Genomic DNA, 15,308 nt, shown 5'->3' with positions numbered 1-15,308 from the left:
GATCTCGACATTCAAATGCTCATAACTCTTTTGTTGCTAGTCCTATTTTACTCAAAGTTTTGTTGATCTTATTCTTTGATTTTTCTGCTTTCACAAAAGCTAACTTGCTCCAAGAGTTTCATTCTCCTTTAAAAGAAATATAGTTTTTATTAATCAAATATGGCATATGATTATTCTGATGGCCTACCTGGTGATTCATTGCGGAGATATAACCAGAAATTAGCAGTGATTGGACTGAATTCATCAAATTGCCCTTACAAGCACCCAGCTGACTCTTGGCAGAACGACCCATCCGACTGGCCAGACGTGTTCAATTATCTTGTACACTCACCAGGTAAATAAATTAACAATAAAAAATATAATGATGATAATGATACGCCCGACTAATCACGGTCAACCAGGCTTGGCATCTCGCTGGCTCTGTGACTCGGCTGGGCAGCATGTAAAAGGATAAAGCTGGCAATCTTGCCTTGTTCTTGGAACACCCGTAAACACAACATATTTTCACCATTGTCCAGCAATTAAAATCAAAATGAAGTACAAAATGCGATGAAAATATAATGGAGAAACAGTTCAAATCAACAAGTTCCAAAAACGTCAAGGAAACTGCACAGCCAACGCGTACGCTCGCACCCTTTGTTTGCACCTTTGCCAAAATGGCCGATCGCGTTGTTAGGGAAATCATGTGACTGTGACGTCATGCCAACCTCGCGAATGTCTGAGAAGCATTTGACATCATCAAGAGGAAACTCCAAGAGGACTCTTGCCTACCAGACCGTACTTTTATGTTACCAGACCATAGTCACGACCTGCTACTTACCGAGAGCACCGCCTTTGCAAGGTGGACACACCATGCTCGTCACCAGTTCGTAAAAAGGATTGTTTTACGTCAGGCGATACAGAAAATACGCAAGGTCTATAACCCTATACATACTAAACACTGCAATGTCAAATCCCAAATGTTATACCCATCCTTGGATAACTCTTATAATTATGAAAATTCATTATTCATCACTTAATTTTCCCTTTTTCAAAAACAAAGCATAAATTACTAGCAATCGTCAAAGCTGAAAATCTATGTTCAAAGATGTGATAATGGATAACATGATATTCAATATCATTAATATCCATCGCTTCCACAAGGGCACTTTCAATTTCGTTTATGAGGATATTGTGACTTACTTGCACAACCTAAAAGGATACAAAAGGAGGTAAGTCAAAATCTTAGTAGCCCCTACATACACGAATTCACTATAGATGAAGTAACACAGCACATTATGTGTAGGGAACTGTAAAGGGTACTCAAGGCTAATATAAGAGTAATGGGATTTGAAGAGATAAAATGAGTTCAGACAAACAAAACACTGACAAATTCATCAAAGCCTGACAAGGAACTGCAAACGGCCAGTGACCGCTCGACAGCCTTTGATTCAACAAGTTGGCCACCCATAGTTATGGACCAGGTTGAACATAGAAAGTTGATGGTATAAAAAGGACTTTGTTAGCCAATATTTTGGAGATAAAATCTCGAGGCCAGATATTACAAGGAGTTAGTGGCAGGAAATAGGCCGGGGTGGAGAGACCTTGGAATTGCTATTGCAGTGGTGCAATGGGTTGGAACAGGAAAGTTGAGGATGATTTTCTAGACAGGAGAAAAATATTTGATATCTATGCATGCACTAGATATGTTAAGCAAAATGATGGTGCAGAAACAGAGACACCTTTATACCAACTTGGAATGTTGTTTGGAAGAACGTAGAGAATATAAAAAAGGCCTACTCGCAGCAAGGTTATGGAAATGATGAAGTTAGATGGAAATATTTCTGAAGTTCACACTTTTAATGAACATAAAATCAAACACTCTATTTTGTAGAATTTAAGATCAGTTTATTCAAAGAGCGACAAACTGAGCAGAAATTTCTTGTCACTTGTAGGATTATTGATGTTCGGCGAACATTTGAGTAACTGTATAAAGACATCAGCCATGTAACCTAGGACTTGGTTTTAAAGCATGTAAATATGTCAATACTGTATAACATTGATGGAAATGCCACTTCTACTATTCAGGAATTTACCAGTTATTCATTGTTAATAAATGCTTTAAATCGGGTATAACTCTACTTTTTAGTTTCCAAAAATGAGAAATTACTTAGACCCGGTTTAGTTAACTCAAATAAAACGAATGTCTAATTGGATCGAGTAGTGACCAGTGATCGTTGATGTGAATCATGGAGTTGTAGTAAATAGTCTTACATGTAAGGTTTGTCTTAGTAATATATAGTGTTTGCATATTTCGATCAAACCGTCCGTCATCAACCCTCGACTTAATTACCATGCTACATGTAGAATGTCAGTTACAGGGGTGTGAGTGGTCACAAATAAAAAGATCTGAAAAAGCTGAAGAGTGTTGGAAAAAGCTGAAACAGAAAGAGCTCAGACTACAGGTTTTGTACAGAGGAAAACTACAATAAGCTAAAATACGCTAAAATAAGCTGAAAATCAAAACCCAAAAATATCTGAAATCAGCTTAAAAGCTGAGCTCTCACACCCCTGCAGTTAGAGAGAAGTCTGAATGAACAGGATGTATGCTGTGCAACTGTGGTTCGCTACTGGAAATGTTCTTAGATACCGTTTGATGTGCTTGTTGTGTGCTTGAGATAAGTTACTGTTATGAGTGATTGAAGTGCTGCTGTTGTATAACCAAAGTTACAACGAGCGACCACTGTGCATGTGCAAAGGCTTATCAATGTGCACGTCCGTCGCAATATGTGTCAACTCTTCGTAATTCGGTTGTGTGCGCATTGTCGTGTGCATAAGAATGTTTGGTTGATTGATTGTTGAGCTTGACCAGTGGTGAATAGAGATCATCTAGACTAGAGTAGAGACTGTACATGTAGAGGAGAATCTACTTTCTTTTCTAGGTCCACCGGCACTACTAGCCAACGTTTATTCATTATGAAGTTCGAAGAAGAGGTGGCTCTAATTGAGAGCTACCTTTCGGATTCTACTAGGTCTAATACTAGGCCTACCAAAGCCTTGAAGAGGAAAGCATCAAAATTCTGCCTTTTTCCTGATGATGAGGGACAGAGTCAGACTCAGACTAATCAGAGAAGTTTGCATTACGTTGGAACTAGAAGTTCTAGTGGAGACGCCAGCTAATCACAACGTCGGCCCCGTAAGGTGGTCTTCAAGTCAGAAGAGCAGCAGCGGCTGCTCAAAAGATGGCATGATGAAAAACCCGATAATTGGAGCTATTCTTAAGCAAAATATTCAGCTTTAAGCGATGACTGCATAAAACTTGTATTTCTGTTTTTAGTTTAGATTAATAGCTTTCGTTTTGTCTGATTTGTCAATTAAATTTTGGGGTCTGGGTCTTTTAGTCCACATTCAGTCTTCATTCAACTTTCAATGTCTGCTGCACTACTAGTATACAAAGAATTTACCCCAAGATATGATAATAATGCTTGTAATCAAATAACATGCATTTGTTAATTTATTTTATACCTATTAATCTATTGCAGTACTTATGAAAAATCCTTCTTATCACAAATTTAGGGATAAATTTGGTACAATATGCATCAATTATGATTGATACAGAGTATTAAATAAAGGCAAGCTATGGCAGTTTCGATAATTAAAATCAGGATTTTGTAATAAGCTTTCTAAAGGGAAGTATAGATAATGATCACTGCTAATGAAATTCTTGATTTGCGAAATTCCAATGTATTACTATTATTTCTTCCACATTTTCTCGTATATTTTTTCTATTTTCTCTCCCTCCCCTTCCTCTTGCTATTTCTCCTTTTTGGTGCTATATCACCCATGCGTACTGTATACGCCCCAGATATATTCATAATGTGCCAGAAAGGTTAGGAAACTGGAGAAGAGGCAAAAGGGGCGAAATGAGCAGGGACAGAAAGAAAGGCAAAAAATAAAGAGATGAAAACCAGGAGGGGGTACAGTAAGAGAAACAAAAGATATAAAGGAGAAATTATATTTCACTAAAGATCCCATATTGATCTTAAATTAGATGACTGAGAGGTAAATTAGGGAGCACCAAACAGTACATGTAAGTGGCATATCTAACTTTTGTCAGGGTGAACTTCTGGTCCCCTTTAATTAATTCAGATTCCATAACAAAAATATTGAAAAAAAAATTAAAAAAATACATGAGAACTTAAAAATAGGCCTACAATAAACTACATAAGAAATTAAATATGTTTTGACATTCTTTTTTTTGGATGTTTGTTAGAAATGTCAAATTTATGTTTTCAGCAAAAATTAGCATTCTACAAGCAATAATATGAGTTTAACAGCAAAACATATTTTCTACACTAATTTGCATCATTTATTTTGAAATATGAAGTTTAACTTGTTGAAATTTTTCTGAACATTTGTAGTTTCAAAAACCTACAGGCCTATATGGGGGTGCAAATTTTCGCCTAACAGTCTGGCAAACTGACACTAAACATGGTGTTAGAAAGGACAGTTAAAGAGATCGATGCATACTGCGGAATGAAAATAGTTTAAAAATTCACAAAACAAAATGATGAAAATTTCATCAAAATCTGATAATAATAAATAGCAAAGTTTTGGCGTATGTGCCAGGTCTATGTAATACATGAAATATCGAGACATTATTTCTCCTATTAATCCTCACACCCATTGAGCCCTTTGTCAATAGCTGTATGGATCCGCCCCTGAATAAAAATTCACTAAAGGCGGACGAAAATCTCCCCCCCCCCCCCATTGCGATCGACATTGCCAGAGCCGCGCATGCGCACGCTGCCGAGGTTGTCTGTCCAAATCAATATTACACATATAGTCAATAGAACCAAATCCGCCGAGGAACCAAATCTGCAAACATCATGCCGCGTCAAACCCGGCGGATATGGTTCCGATTAAAAACGATATCAGCCATTTAGAACGATATCTGCCGGCAGATACAGTATTCGCCGCTACACCGGCCTGATTCTTTTTTTTCCATACCATGTGTGTGGAAAAACGTGTTACACAAAAAAAGACGCAGCTAAGCAATTTGAAACTGTCACTATTTTCAAGGCTTGTTATGATTTTGAAAACATGTTTTAGACTTTTAGATAGATTAAAGCGTGGATTAGTGTGCTAGCAAGAAATTGCATTTTTGGTGGCTGGTACTAGAAAATTGTAGAGAGCCCGCCAGGCTTTTTCAATTACTTTCTAAGGAGCCCGCAGAGGTTTTAGGGAGCCATTCGCCACCGGGCTCCCGCTAAATCCAGCCCTGTTATTGTTTCGGCTTTTATATCTCATGCTTCAACAATTCTTTTGGTTTTTGTTGCAAACTACATGTAGGTCTAAAAGCTGTAGCCCTAGAAAGAGGAAAGAGCTTTGGAAAATGAACAAGTAGCCTTAGATTAGTCTCTCAACAAAGAACCCTGGAAAGAAAAAAGAGGTATTTTTTGGATGCACTATTCATTTCATGACTTTGACACACATTGTGTAACAGACTTTTGTCACATGCCGTAGCACTGTACAAACTGTACACAACTTTCTTAAAATCTTTTCCTCAACGATCAAAACTGCTACATCAACTTTGAGAATAAAAAGTATTCCCCATTAGTCAATATCACCTTTTAGAAAAAAAAAGAATCAATCCCACTTACTACAGCATTCACACTTTCAAACAATCAAATTCTTCAGTGGCGCATCCAGCCGGATACTTTGGACCCAAACAGTATGAGACGTTAAATGGTATTGTGTTAAACCCAATTATATGACACCTGGATAGATCCTTGTGATTTGATTGGTTGTTTGATAACGTTCATTTAGCCCATTTTGCAATGACGTCATCAACCGTGCAATTTTGGATCCATTCATCATGCAATTTTGGATCCATACGATTTTGTCCATTGCGCATGTTGTAATGACGTAACAATCAACAGACCGAACTCGCACTGCATGAGCATGTTTTGTATCAAAATTCATAAATTTCATATGAAAAAAACAATTTTTAGGTGTCATATAAACCAAATAATGAATGTTTTTTCATTCGTGCAATGGACAGAATACTTGAAATATTTGACTAGGTGAAAGATGAAATGATCCATTCAACGAGGCGTAGCCGAATTGAATGGATCATTATTTCATCTTTTACCGCACTCATAAACATTCATTATTTGTATATTGGATACGCCACTGAACCTCAACATATTGTACAGCACTTGGAAAATTTACACAGATTTAACAACAAAAATTTCACAATCACATCCAAACCTCCTGGGGTCCTGGTCCTCTTTTGAACATGATATCAGGTCTGACGATGGATGCCATTTTCAGCTGCCAGGGAATTCATGAGATGTCCTCGTCATCCGTGAAAAAGAGTGTCGGTGGGTGCTTTGCAATGCTGCTCTTGCTTCTGTTCTCATTGCTCTTGAATACTCTCCAGATATGCCTTCTGAGCCTCCCTGGTGCTTGCATCCCTCTGTGAGCTGAATATCAAGTTCAACTGTCCAAAGTATCTCCTCTTATATGTGAAAATGATATTAGGTCTGACAATGGAAGCTCTTTTCAGCTGCTAGGGAATTCATGTCATGTCCTCGGCATCTGTTAAATACTCTTTTCCCAACCATTAGTACAAGGAGTGACTGTAAATGCTTTGCAATGTTGCTCTTGCCAATGTCCTCTTGTTGTTCTTGAATGCACTCTAACCTTGTTTGGAGACCCTCCTGGGTGCTTGGATCCCTCTGAGAGCCGACTCTCAAGTTCAAACTATCTCCTCTTATTTACTGGAGCATTGTTATCATGACAGGTATGGTTCTTAAACCATCAAATATGATAGGTGACACCGATTGAAAGAATGCCACTTGCTGTCATTATCAAGTCACTGCCACCAAAACAAGAATAACATTTTTTTTAAATTTCAGGTCTCTTCTTAATTATCAATACCTACATGTAGCTGTCATTTGCTTCATTCAGGAGAAAGTTCCTTGTAAAGTTTTGTAAACCTTAAACATTCTGACAATTGTGAAAATGCTCATAGACTGATCATAAAACATTACTTTTCCATTCCGAAGTTTCCAAAGTTGCATTTTGGCCACATTTTTAGGTGAGGGTTCATAAAAACTATGATCTACGGAATGCATATCGGGTAAATTCTATTCTCACGACTTTGAAAATAGTCAGTCAGTGGTAGATGTTTTGGTCGGTTGGATGTTAAATGTATCCCAGCATCCATCGCTCAGGTAACTTGCGCATCAATTTCCAAAGTTAATCATCTCTTCTGCTAATGCACTATACTCCATTTGCATGTTCACACACCTGTAGGAAAGGGTGAAAAGAAGAGGAGGTATTGAAAATGATTTCAAAACAATAATTTAACTTTCTGGCAACATCAAAAGATGACACCCTTGGAACAAGTTAGGTACATGATTTACAATATACAAGATGTGAAAAACAAAGCGTATCATACCTGTCAGTCTGCAATACAACATGCTTTCCACTCAGTGTCAGAACTTCAATTGTACTGGTCATGCCTTTTTGAACCAGAGAATTTTCCCTCTATGTCATCCATTATAAGCAGAGAGGATCCTATGGTTAGAGGGGTTAAAGCTGGCTATGACATGTGGGTGCATCCTTGCTTGAGCTGTGAGGGAAATGGAGGTTACATGTTTACTTATACAGTGCGTCCCAGAAAAAATGAAACCGAGATTAAGCGATGATTTATTATTACTTAATCACAAATACAATAGACAAATGACCTACCAATGTAAAGCTTACAATCTCCTCTTTCATCTGGTATTACTTAGATTATTCCTCATTCACGCATGAGTGAGCAAAAACAATTTGAAGAAAGGATACCAAAAAATCATTTGGCGGGGGATATCCGAATTTCAAATAGAAAATCACATGACTAGTTCAATATCCGCTCTTTTATTTGATACCTTAAATTCACAAAAAATGGTCAAGAAGTAAAAAAGTTGTGTTCCTCGAAATAATGCTTGTATTTCAGTAATTTCATTAAATACCGGTAAACATGTTTTCACCAGTTTCCCACAGAAGCTATTGCATGGTGAACAAAAGACTTAATGCATGGCTGATCGTCAACAAAACGGAGTGTCAAGTGAGTTTGAACGCTAGCCTGTAGAAACTCTTCATTTCATGAAATTATTGAAATTCAAGCCTTATTTCAAATAAACAGAACTTTTTTATTTCTTGACCATTTTCTGTAATTGAGGTATCAAATTAAAGAGCAGATATTGAGCTTTTAAAATTGTGGTTTTGTTTTTGAAAGCCAGATACAGCCCGCCAAATGACTTTTTGGTATCCCTTCTTCAAATTGTTTTGCTCACTCATGCGTGAATGAGAAATAATCTAAGTAATTTCAGATGAAAGAGGAGGTTCTAAGCTTTACAATGGTAGGTCATTTGTCTATTGTATTTGTGATTATGATAAATCATCGATAAATCTCGGTTTCATTTTTTGTGGGACGCACTGTATAGTAGAGTGATTTTTTTTTAAAGACAAAGGGGTACTCCGACCTGAAACCAATATATACATGTAAATAAGTAGCACGAATAGTGAGAGGAAAATTAAACAAGAAAACACTCAAATGTAATTGAAATTAAATAAAAAAAACAAGTTATGAATCTAAAAAATGCAATGTATTTCTTAATTGCATGATGCCAAGAATATAATGGTTGCACCAATGACTGTAGCCCCCGACTCCAAATCCAATGCAACAAAGACGATCGAATATTCATACATTAATGAGGAATCATTTCTGTTTCATATTTCTGAATTAAAAATTATTTAATAATTATACAATTATTGTAAAATAATAATTAATAATTTAAACTAAAATTCATAATAACAAATCAATAATTGTATCATTTTGTAGGTCTTTTTGATGTCCCAAGGGTCTAATAAATTGTAGAAATGAAAAGTGAAAAGTTTCAAAAGTGACAAAGATGACATCACTGCCTCATTCAGCAAAAGCAGAGATCCACATGGAGGGGATAACAACTATCGCCCCCATAGTTCTAGATTTGTCAAGGAATCTCCAGAAACCAGCCCATATGATTTGCAGCATATGTACCAATGAAAAAAAAAATGGTGGCGACGGGCGATTCGTCCACTAAACCTCAGAAATCGCCACGGTAAAATCAAAGACGAGGGCAAAAAACAATTCCCACATATACTTAACAAGTGGAGCGCCTCTGGCAGTCTCACCTGCATCACGCGATTCCATATAGCAGCAGTGCTGACTATCAAAACTACTATAACACAATTATTCACAAAACACACAATTCATATAATGATGCAATACTATGTTCATTGACAATAAATGACATTTGACCTTGATCATGCGACTTGTCAGTGATACTTGATTACCCCTATATCCACATTTTATAAACAATATCTAGAAACTTTGAAAGTTATGACAGCAATCTAATAATTACCTCCAAAATGGCCAAAGTTCACTGACCTTAAATGACCTTTGACTTTGGTCATGTGACCTGAAACTCAGGCAGGATGTTCAGTAATACTTGATTGACCTAGTGTCCAAGGTTCATGAACTAGGTCCTTATACTTTCTAAGTTATGCTGTCCTTTCAAAAACTTAACCTTCGGTTAAGAAATGTTGCCGCCGCCGCCGTCGCCATCGGAAAAGCGGCGCCTGCAGTCTCACTCTGCTATGCAGGTGAGACAAATTTCGCCCCCCTCATAAATTGATGTTCCCTAAGTTTTAAGTGAAATATCTAATCTAGCAACAAACTCCGAAACTAGAAACTTCCATCAAGATTGAAAAAGAAAAGAAAAAATTTATGTGACTCAAATTCCAAGCGAGTTCGTTTGCGCTAATTTCTTTGATTGACACACAGACACACACAAAGTCAGTTCAAGCTAGGCTAGCCGCCGTGCACAGCTAGCTAGCAGACGCCATTCATACCTCTAAACTTAGCGCACTTCTCAAAAGTTTTGCTCTGTGAAAGGACAAGTCCACCCCAACAAAAAGTTGATTTGAATAAAAAGAGAAAAATCCATCAAGCATAACACTGAAATTTTAATCAAAATTGGATGTAAAATAAGAAAATTATGACATTTAAAATTTCGCTTTATTTCACAAAACAGTTATATGCACATCCTGTACTGACCGCAGAGAAATGTTGTTAGCGCTAACAGTGCACTAACAGAGGCCCTGTTACAACCAGTAATGTGGCGGCGATGCGCAATGTTACAATGCACTGCTTACACATTGATATTAATGTTTTGACTTAACAATCCGAAAGATGTGACTTTACAACATTTCTGTGCGGTCGGCACTGGTCTGTATGCAAATGAGGGGACGGATGACGTCACCCACCCACTATTTCTTTTGTATTTTATTAAATGAAATATGAAATATTCTAATTTCTCCTCATGGTATTGTGAAAGAAGTTTTATTTTTCCTTGAATATGTGAAATTAGTTTGTTTTAACATTTTATGGTTCAGTCAAGTTGGCCTTATTGTTGAATTTGTAAAATTTGAAATATTGTATACCCGGTAATTCAAACAATAAAAATTTTAAAAAATAGTGAGGGCATGGACCTAATTACAAAATGGATATTCAACGGTCCGGGCATTTTCACCGCAGATGGACACAGAGGCGAAAAAAATAAAGTTGATATTCATGTCAAATGCTTTATGTTTTTTAATAAAACAAGACCTGAAGTTTCTGAGACAAATTTTTTTTCCGACTCTGGCAGTCATTTTTTATTTCAAAATGGCTGCCAAAGTATGGATACAAATTAGTGTTGAAAATAGTATATTGATACATATTTTGTTTTGACAGATTTTTAAAGAACAGGTTTGATCATGATGTTTTCGCCTGTGATTTAGCTTGCTATTATAACACTTTTTAAAATCCCACAGAAAGAAACACCAGTAATTCATTCATCTGATAAAAAAACATTGATGAAGTATGTGATATGGTATGTAATGTCAGTTACCGAAAACATGAACTTTTTTTCTCATTTTCTGGAAAAGAGGATATATTATATGAAACTTGGTGGATTTCCTCTCTAGGCAACACCCCTCCCTTCTACACCAAAATTAAAGATTACCAATTAACAATGAAGCCATAGGGTACCATTAAATATATGTAATGTCAGTTACCAAGTGGAAAATGTAATGTCAGTTACCGAGATGTAATGTCAGTTACCATGATAAAACGTTGGTTACCAATATTGAAATGCAAATATGTGGTCAATTTTATGGTGAAGAAATATTGTATACTTGTTATTTAAGTCTTTGACTTTAAAAGTCACACCAGAAGGAGCTTGCTATTGACTTTTAAAAGGTATAGTTCATAAGGAATACTATATGAAATTATGAAGGCAGTTGCATTCCCATCGTGCAAAAAAAAATTACTATGAAATTGTTTTGTACATGCACTTACCAAGTACCTAATTGTTTGTATCAGACAATTTTTTGTTTGGTTTTCGGGGGGGGGGGGGGGGGTAGGGGGTACTTTTCCCAACCTATTGCCTAAATCTGCAACATTTTTTAAGCTTAGCATTGTGATGAAGGGGATTTCCAGGGTCCCTTTTTTAGTTTCTAGGATTCTTTTGAGCATTGCCTCGCTAAAAGTAAATTCCTGTTTTTTATACCTGTTAGTAGTGTGGATGTGTGATACAATTTTGTTTTTGGTTTACAAGTAGCAAAGAAAATGATTAAAAAAATTATGAAGAGAATTGAAATCCAACAGATATGAACAAGCATTGCTTGCACTGACCAGAATAGAAATCAATAAAACTACATGGCTGCATGAAATTCGGGGGAGGGGTACGTGTAGCCTAGGGGAGGAGACCCTTATTAATTTTGCCTTTTTTGAGGGGAGAGGGAGGTTGGAGAAGGAAAAGGTTTAAAAAGTCAATATAAAACTGATGAATATATTATGGGTGTATAGTCAGAATAATCCATGTGTACACTCAATGCAATATTAAATTACTATAGGGCAATTCCATAAAATATGTACGTCCGACCCCCTATATGTGGGATCTTCATGAAATTTTCTGTCTCTGATTTCTGGTTCTTATGAAAGTCTGTAATGCTCTCAAATGACCATGACTTGGTCAGTTTATGAAGTGAAGTAAAACTTGAGAAAAATGGGGGTCGGACGTACAAAAAGGTTGATTATTTTATGGAATTGCCCTATAGGAAAACATGTAGCTGCTATGACCCCCCCCCCCCCCCCCCGGGTAAGTAAAACATACATTTCTTATCTTTTGATAATTAAAAATGTTAAGTATTATGAAACTTTTATGATTTTAAAAAAGCCTTACATATAAGTACCAAGAAAATTATGCTTTTGAAAATCATATAGCACTAGTAAATGTTAATGTGTATTGTCAGTTACCGACAAGTAATGATAAAAATGTTCAAATCAAAGAAAGGAATTAAGAAAAAGAAAAAGTTTTTTCATTGAAATGTTCCTAGAAACTCGGGTATACTTCCACATCAAGCTCACTTTCATGTGAAGCCCTGCACAGAAGATACAATGCAATGATTCCACACATTTGACTTCCATGTGTTATCTCTATGGCAAATTATAAAGTGTAATGTCAGTTACCGTAATGTCAGTTACCAGCATGGTTGTGGAAAAATTATCATAGCCCCCAAAAGACAAAAACGAATTGTTTAATATTTTGACACATCTTAACATAGTAACGGAGGTATATTTACATATTGAAATTATTACTCTATCTACTCAGGGACATGAGTTATTTCAATTTTAATGAACATCCTGAAATTGCATGTCCTTTTGCGTAATGTCAGTTACCGACACATTTTTGCTTGCTGATGCGTAAAAAAATGTGGTTACATAGGAAAACTTAGTATCAGAGTATACAGCAAGGTTCACTTTATTAACTCTATCAAAAGCAAACTCCCATCTTTTGTTGTTTTAGAGATACACACAATAAAAGGTGTGAAAACATTGTGCCATGTAATGTCAGTTACCGTGAAAATGCCCGGGAGCATTTTATGGCCACCACCCGTTTCCAACTGTCAAAATTGCTGTCACACAGTTAACTTTCTCTTTGAGCTTTTTTTAGGACGAGTGCCTGGGGCGATTGTTTACTCAATCCCTTCTCGGACCATGACAGTCATCGCTCGATCTCTGGCCCTCTTTTGACCAGATGCGGTCATGTATTAAGCTCGATCACTGCGATCAGGTAAAGTCCCTGCATTACCTATAATGCAATGCGCAATTTATTTCCGGTTTTCAATACATTATTTCACGCTGTCAATATTGTGCAATTGTCGTCTAATCATCAGAAAAAAATCCTATTAAATTTCGCCAATCCTCTGGAATTTTACGCCCAAATGAAAATCAACTTCTGACCGAAGGTAAGCGCGACTATCGACATCAATACTGTCCGAAAAAGATGCATTTATTAATGTCTTTCCCCACATTTCTCCGTCGAATTTTAACTTCTTTTTTGCTGCAGATATACTGATTTGCAGGGTGATGTGAATGCATTTTGTGAGCGGTTGTTAGCGATGTACGTAAAAAATATGTTTTTTCTATTTATTCAAATCAACATTTTTCTTGGGTGGACTTGACCTTGAAGGGGACTTTTTTTTTAACTTCCCCCTGCGGGACAAAGACAGCAATTATGGAAATTGAGAGTGCTAAAAATAGATTCAGTGACCTCAATGTTTACATTGACTAGCGCACTTGATTGGTGTCAGCACTTGACAGGTGAATGAACTTTCCTAGATTTCTTGTGTGGAGAAATCTTTGAAAACTAGACATGCAGTGCCTGTAAACTGGGACGATCCCTATTTTCTGACAAGTGCATCTACTGTACTGATCACTGTGAAAAATAAGCAAAACTTTAAAATGTCAAGTATTATAACTTTCTTGTTTTTACATCCGATTTTGATGAAATTTTCAGTGTTATGCTAGTTTGATTTTTCTCTTTTTATTCAAATCAACATTTTTCTAGAGTGGACTTGACCTTTAAGTTACAACACAAGACAATTAAGGCAAATTCCAATACACAGCAGCACGTGCTTGCCGGGGTGCTTGCACTTGTTGCACTTGTTGCACTTGCAGAGTACCCGAGCATACACGTTTTACGATTACTCCCGCCTTTACTTACCCCGGCCCGGCCCGCTAGCTAGCTAGCTGGCCACCAGATGCAGAGAAGTTATCCTGGGCGCGGCATGGCCTTGGAAGTTGGACTCCGCGAGCCGGAGACGGAGGCTTGGTCCTTGGACTCTGTAGATGAGCGGGCGAAGATCCACTGAGAATAAGAGAGAGCCAAAATAAGAGAACTGATATTCATAATACCGCCAATGTCATAACTAACTTCTAAGAGTTCGAATACAATAATACACATAAGCAAGACTTACGAAATCAAAGCAAGATTCTACGTGGGTATGATTCCTCAACCATCATCTCACGCGCGCATGCTTCTCGATGGGCGGGGTCATAGAAAATGGGCGGGGCGCCTGTTGTTAAAATCCTCGATCGCTCGCGCGCAAGGGGCGCAAACAAACCCAAACAATTTTCCGACAGATTATGAGAAAGAATTGTGATTTTGATGATCAGTTTTTAATGCACAATATTCGTGGTACCCCCAACAAAATGTTGATAAAAAGAGCAAAATCACACGAACATTATATCCTGAAAATTCAATCAATGAATCAATGAATGAATGTATGAATGAATAAGCAGTTTATCTTATTTTTATAATTCATTTTTGTGTGTGCAGATGATCGACTCGAGTTTATTTTCTCCAACTAGTATCCCCAAACTAGCCAATCTGGAATAAAATTATTGGAAATGGTTTTTCAACTGATTTGAGTAGGTATGGGTGTCAACATTTTCCCAAAAAAAAGTTAGGAGGAATATGGGTTGGGGAAAGTGGTTTTTTCAAGGTCAAATGTCAATGACCTTTTCATGTATACTATATAATGGTATCTCTGAGATGGACAGGCGCAGGTTGGTGATAATGGTGTCAAAATGCAAAAATTGTTACTAGAATATCAAATAAAATGAAATTAAGTACCTAAATGCACATTCACCAATAAAATTCAAGGTCAAAGCCTTTCAAAGGTAAATGACCTTTTTACATTATATACCATACTGTATAATGGTATCTCTGAGATGATAGGTAAAGGTTGGTGATCATGGTGTCAAAATGCACAGATTCTTACAGGAAGATTAAATAAAATAAAATTAAGCATCAAGAATGCACATTCACCCATAAAATTTAAGGCCAAATGTCAATGACCTTTTATACACTATATACCATATTATAAAAATTAATGGTATCTCT

The 15,308-nt window shown here is 36.7% G+C and overlaps 1 long non-coding RNA gene across 1 annotated transcript; it reads right to left on the bottom strand.

Annotated features, from left to right (window-relative positions):
* Positions 1–846: 846 nt before the first annotated feature.
* LOC135155648 (uncharacterized) lies at positions 847–14,468 on the bottom strand. The gene is made up of 4 exons (XR_010294809.1): positions 14,380–14,468; positions 14,127–14,270; positions 7,448–7,621; positions 847–7,296 (listed from the first exon to the last, which is right to left on the bottom strand). It is a non-coding gene; the product is annotated as an uncharacterized LOC135155648 (long non-coding RNA).
* Positions 14,469–15,308: the final 840 nt, after the last annotated feature.

The sequence above is a fragment of the Lytechinus pictus genome, chromosome 10, assembly GCF_037042905.1.
Source record: "Lytechinus pictus isolate F3 Inbred chromosome 10, Lp3.0, whole genome shotgun sequence".
Taxonomy (NCBI): Eukaryota; Metazoa; Echinodermata; class Echinoidea; order Temnopleuroida; family Toxopneustidae; genus Lytechinus; species Lytechinus pictus.
Note: the sequence above shows the minus strand (reverse complement) of the source record. Positions and strands in the feature narration are given on the sequence as shown.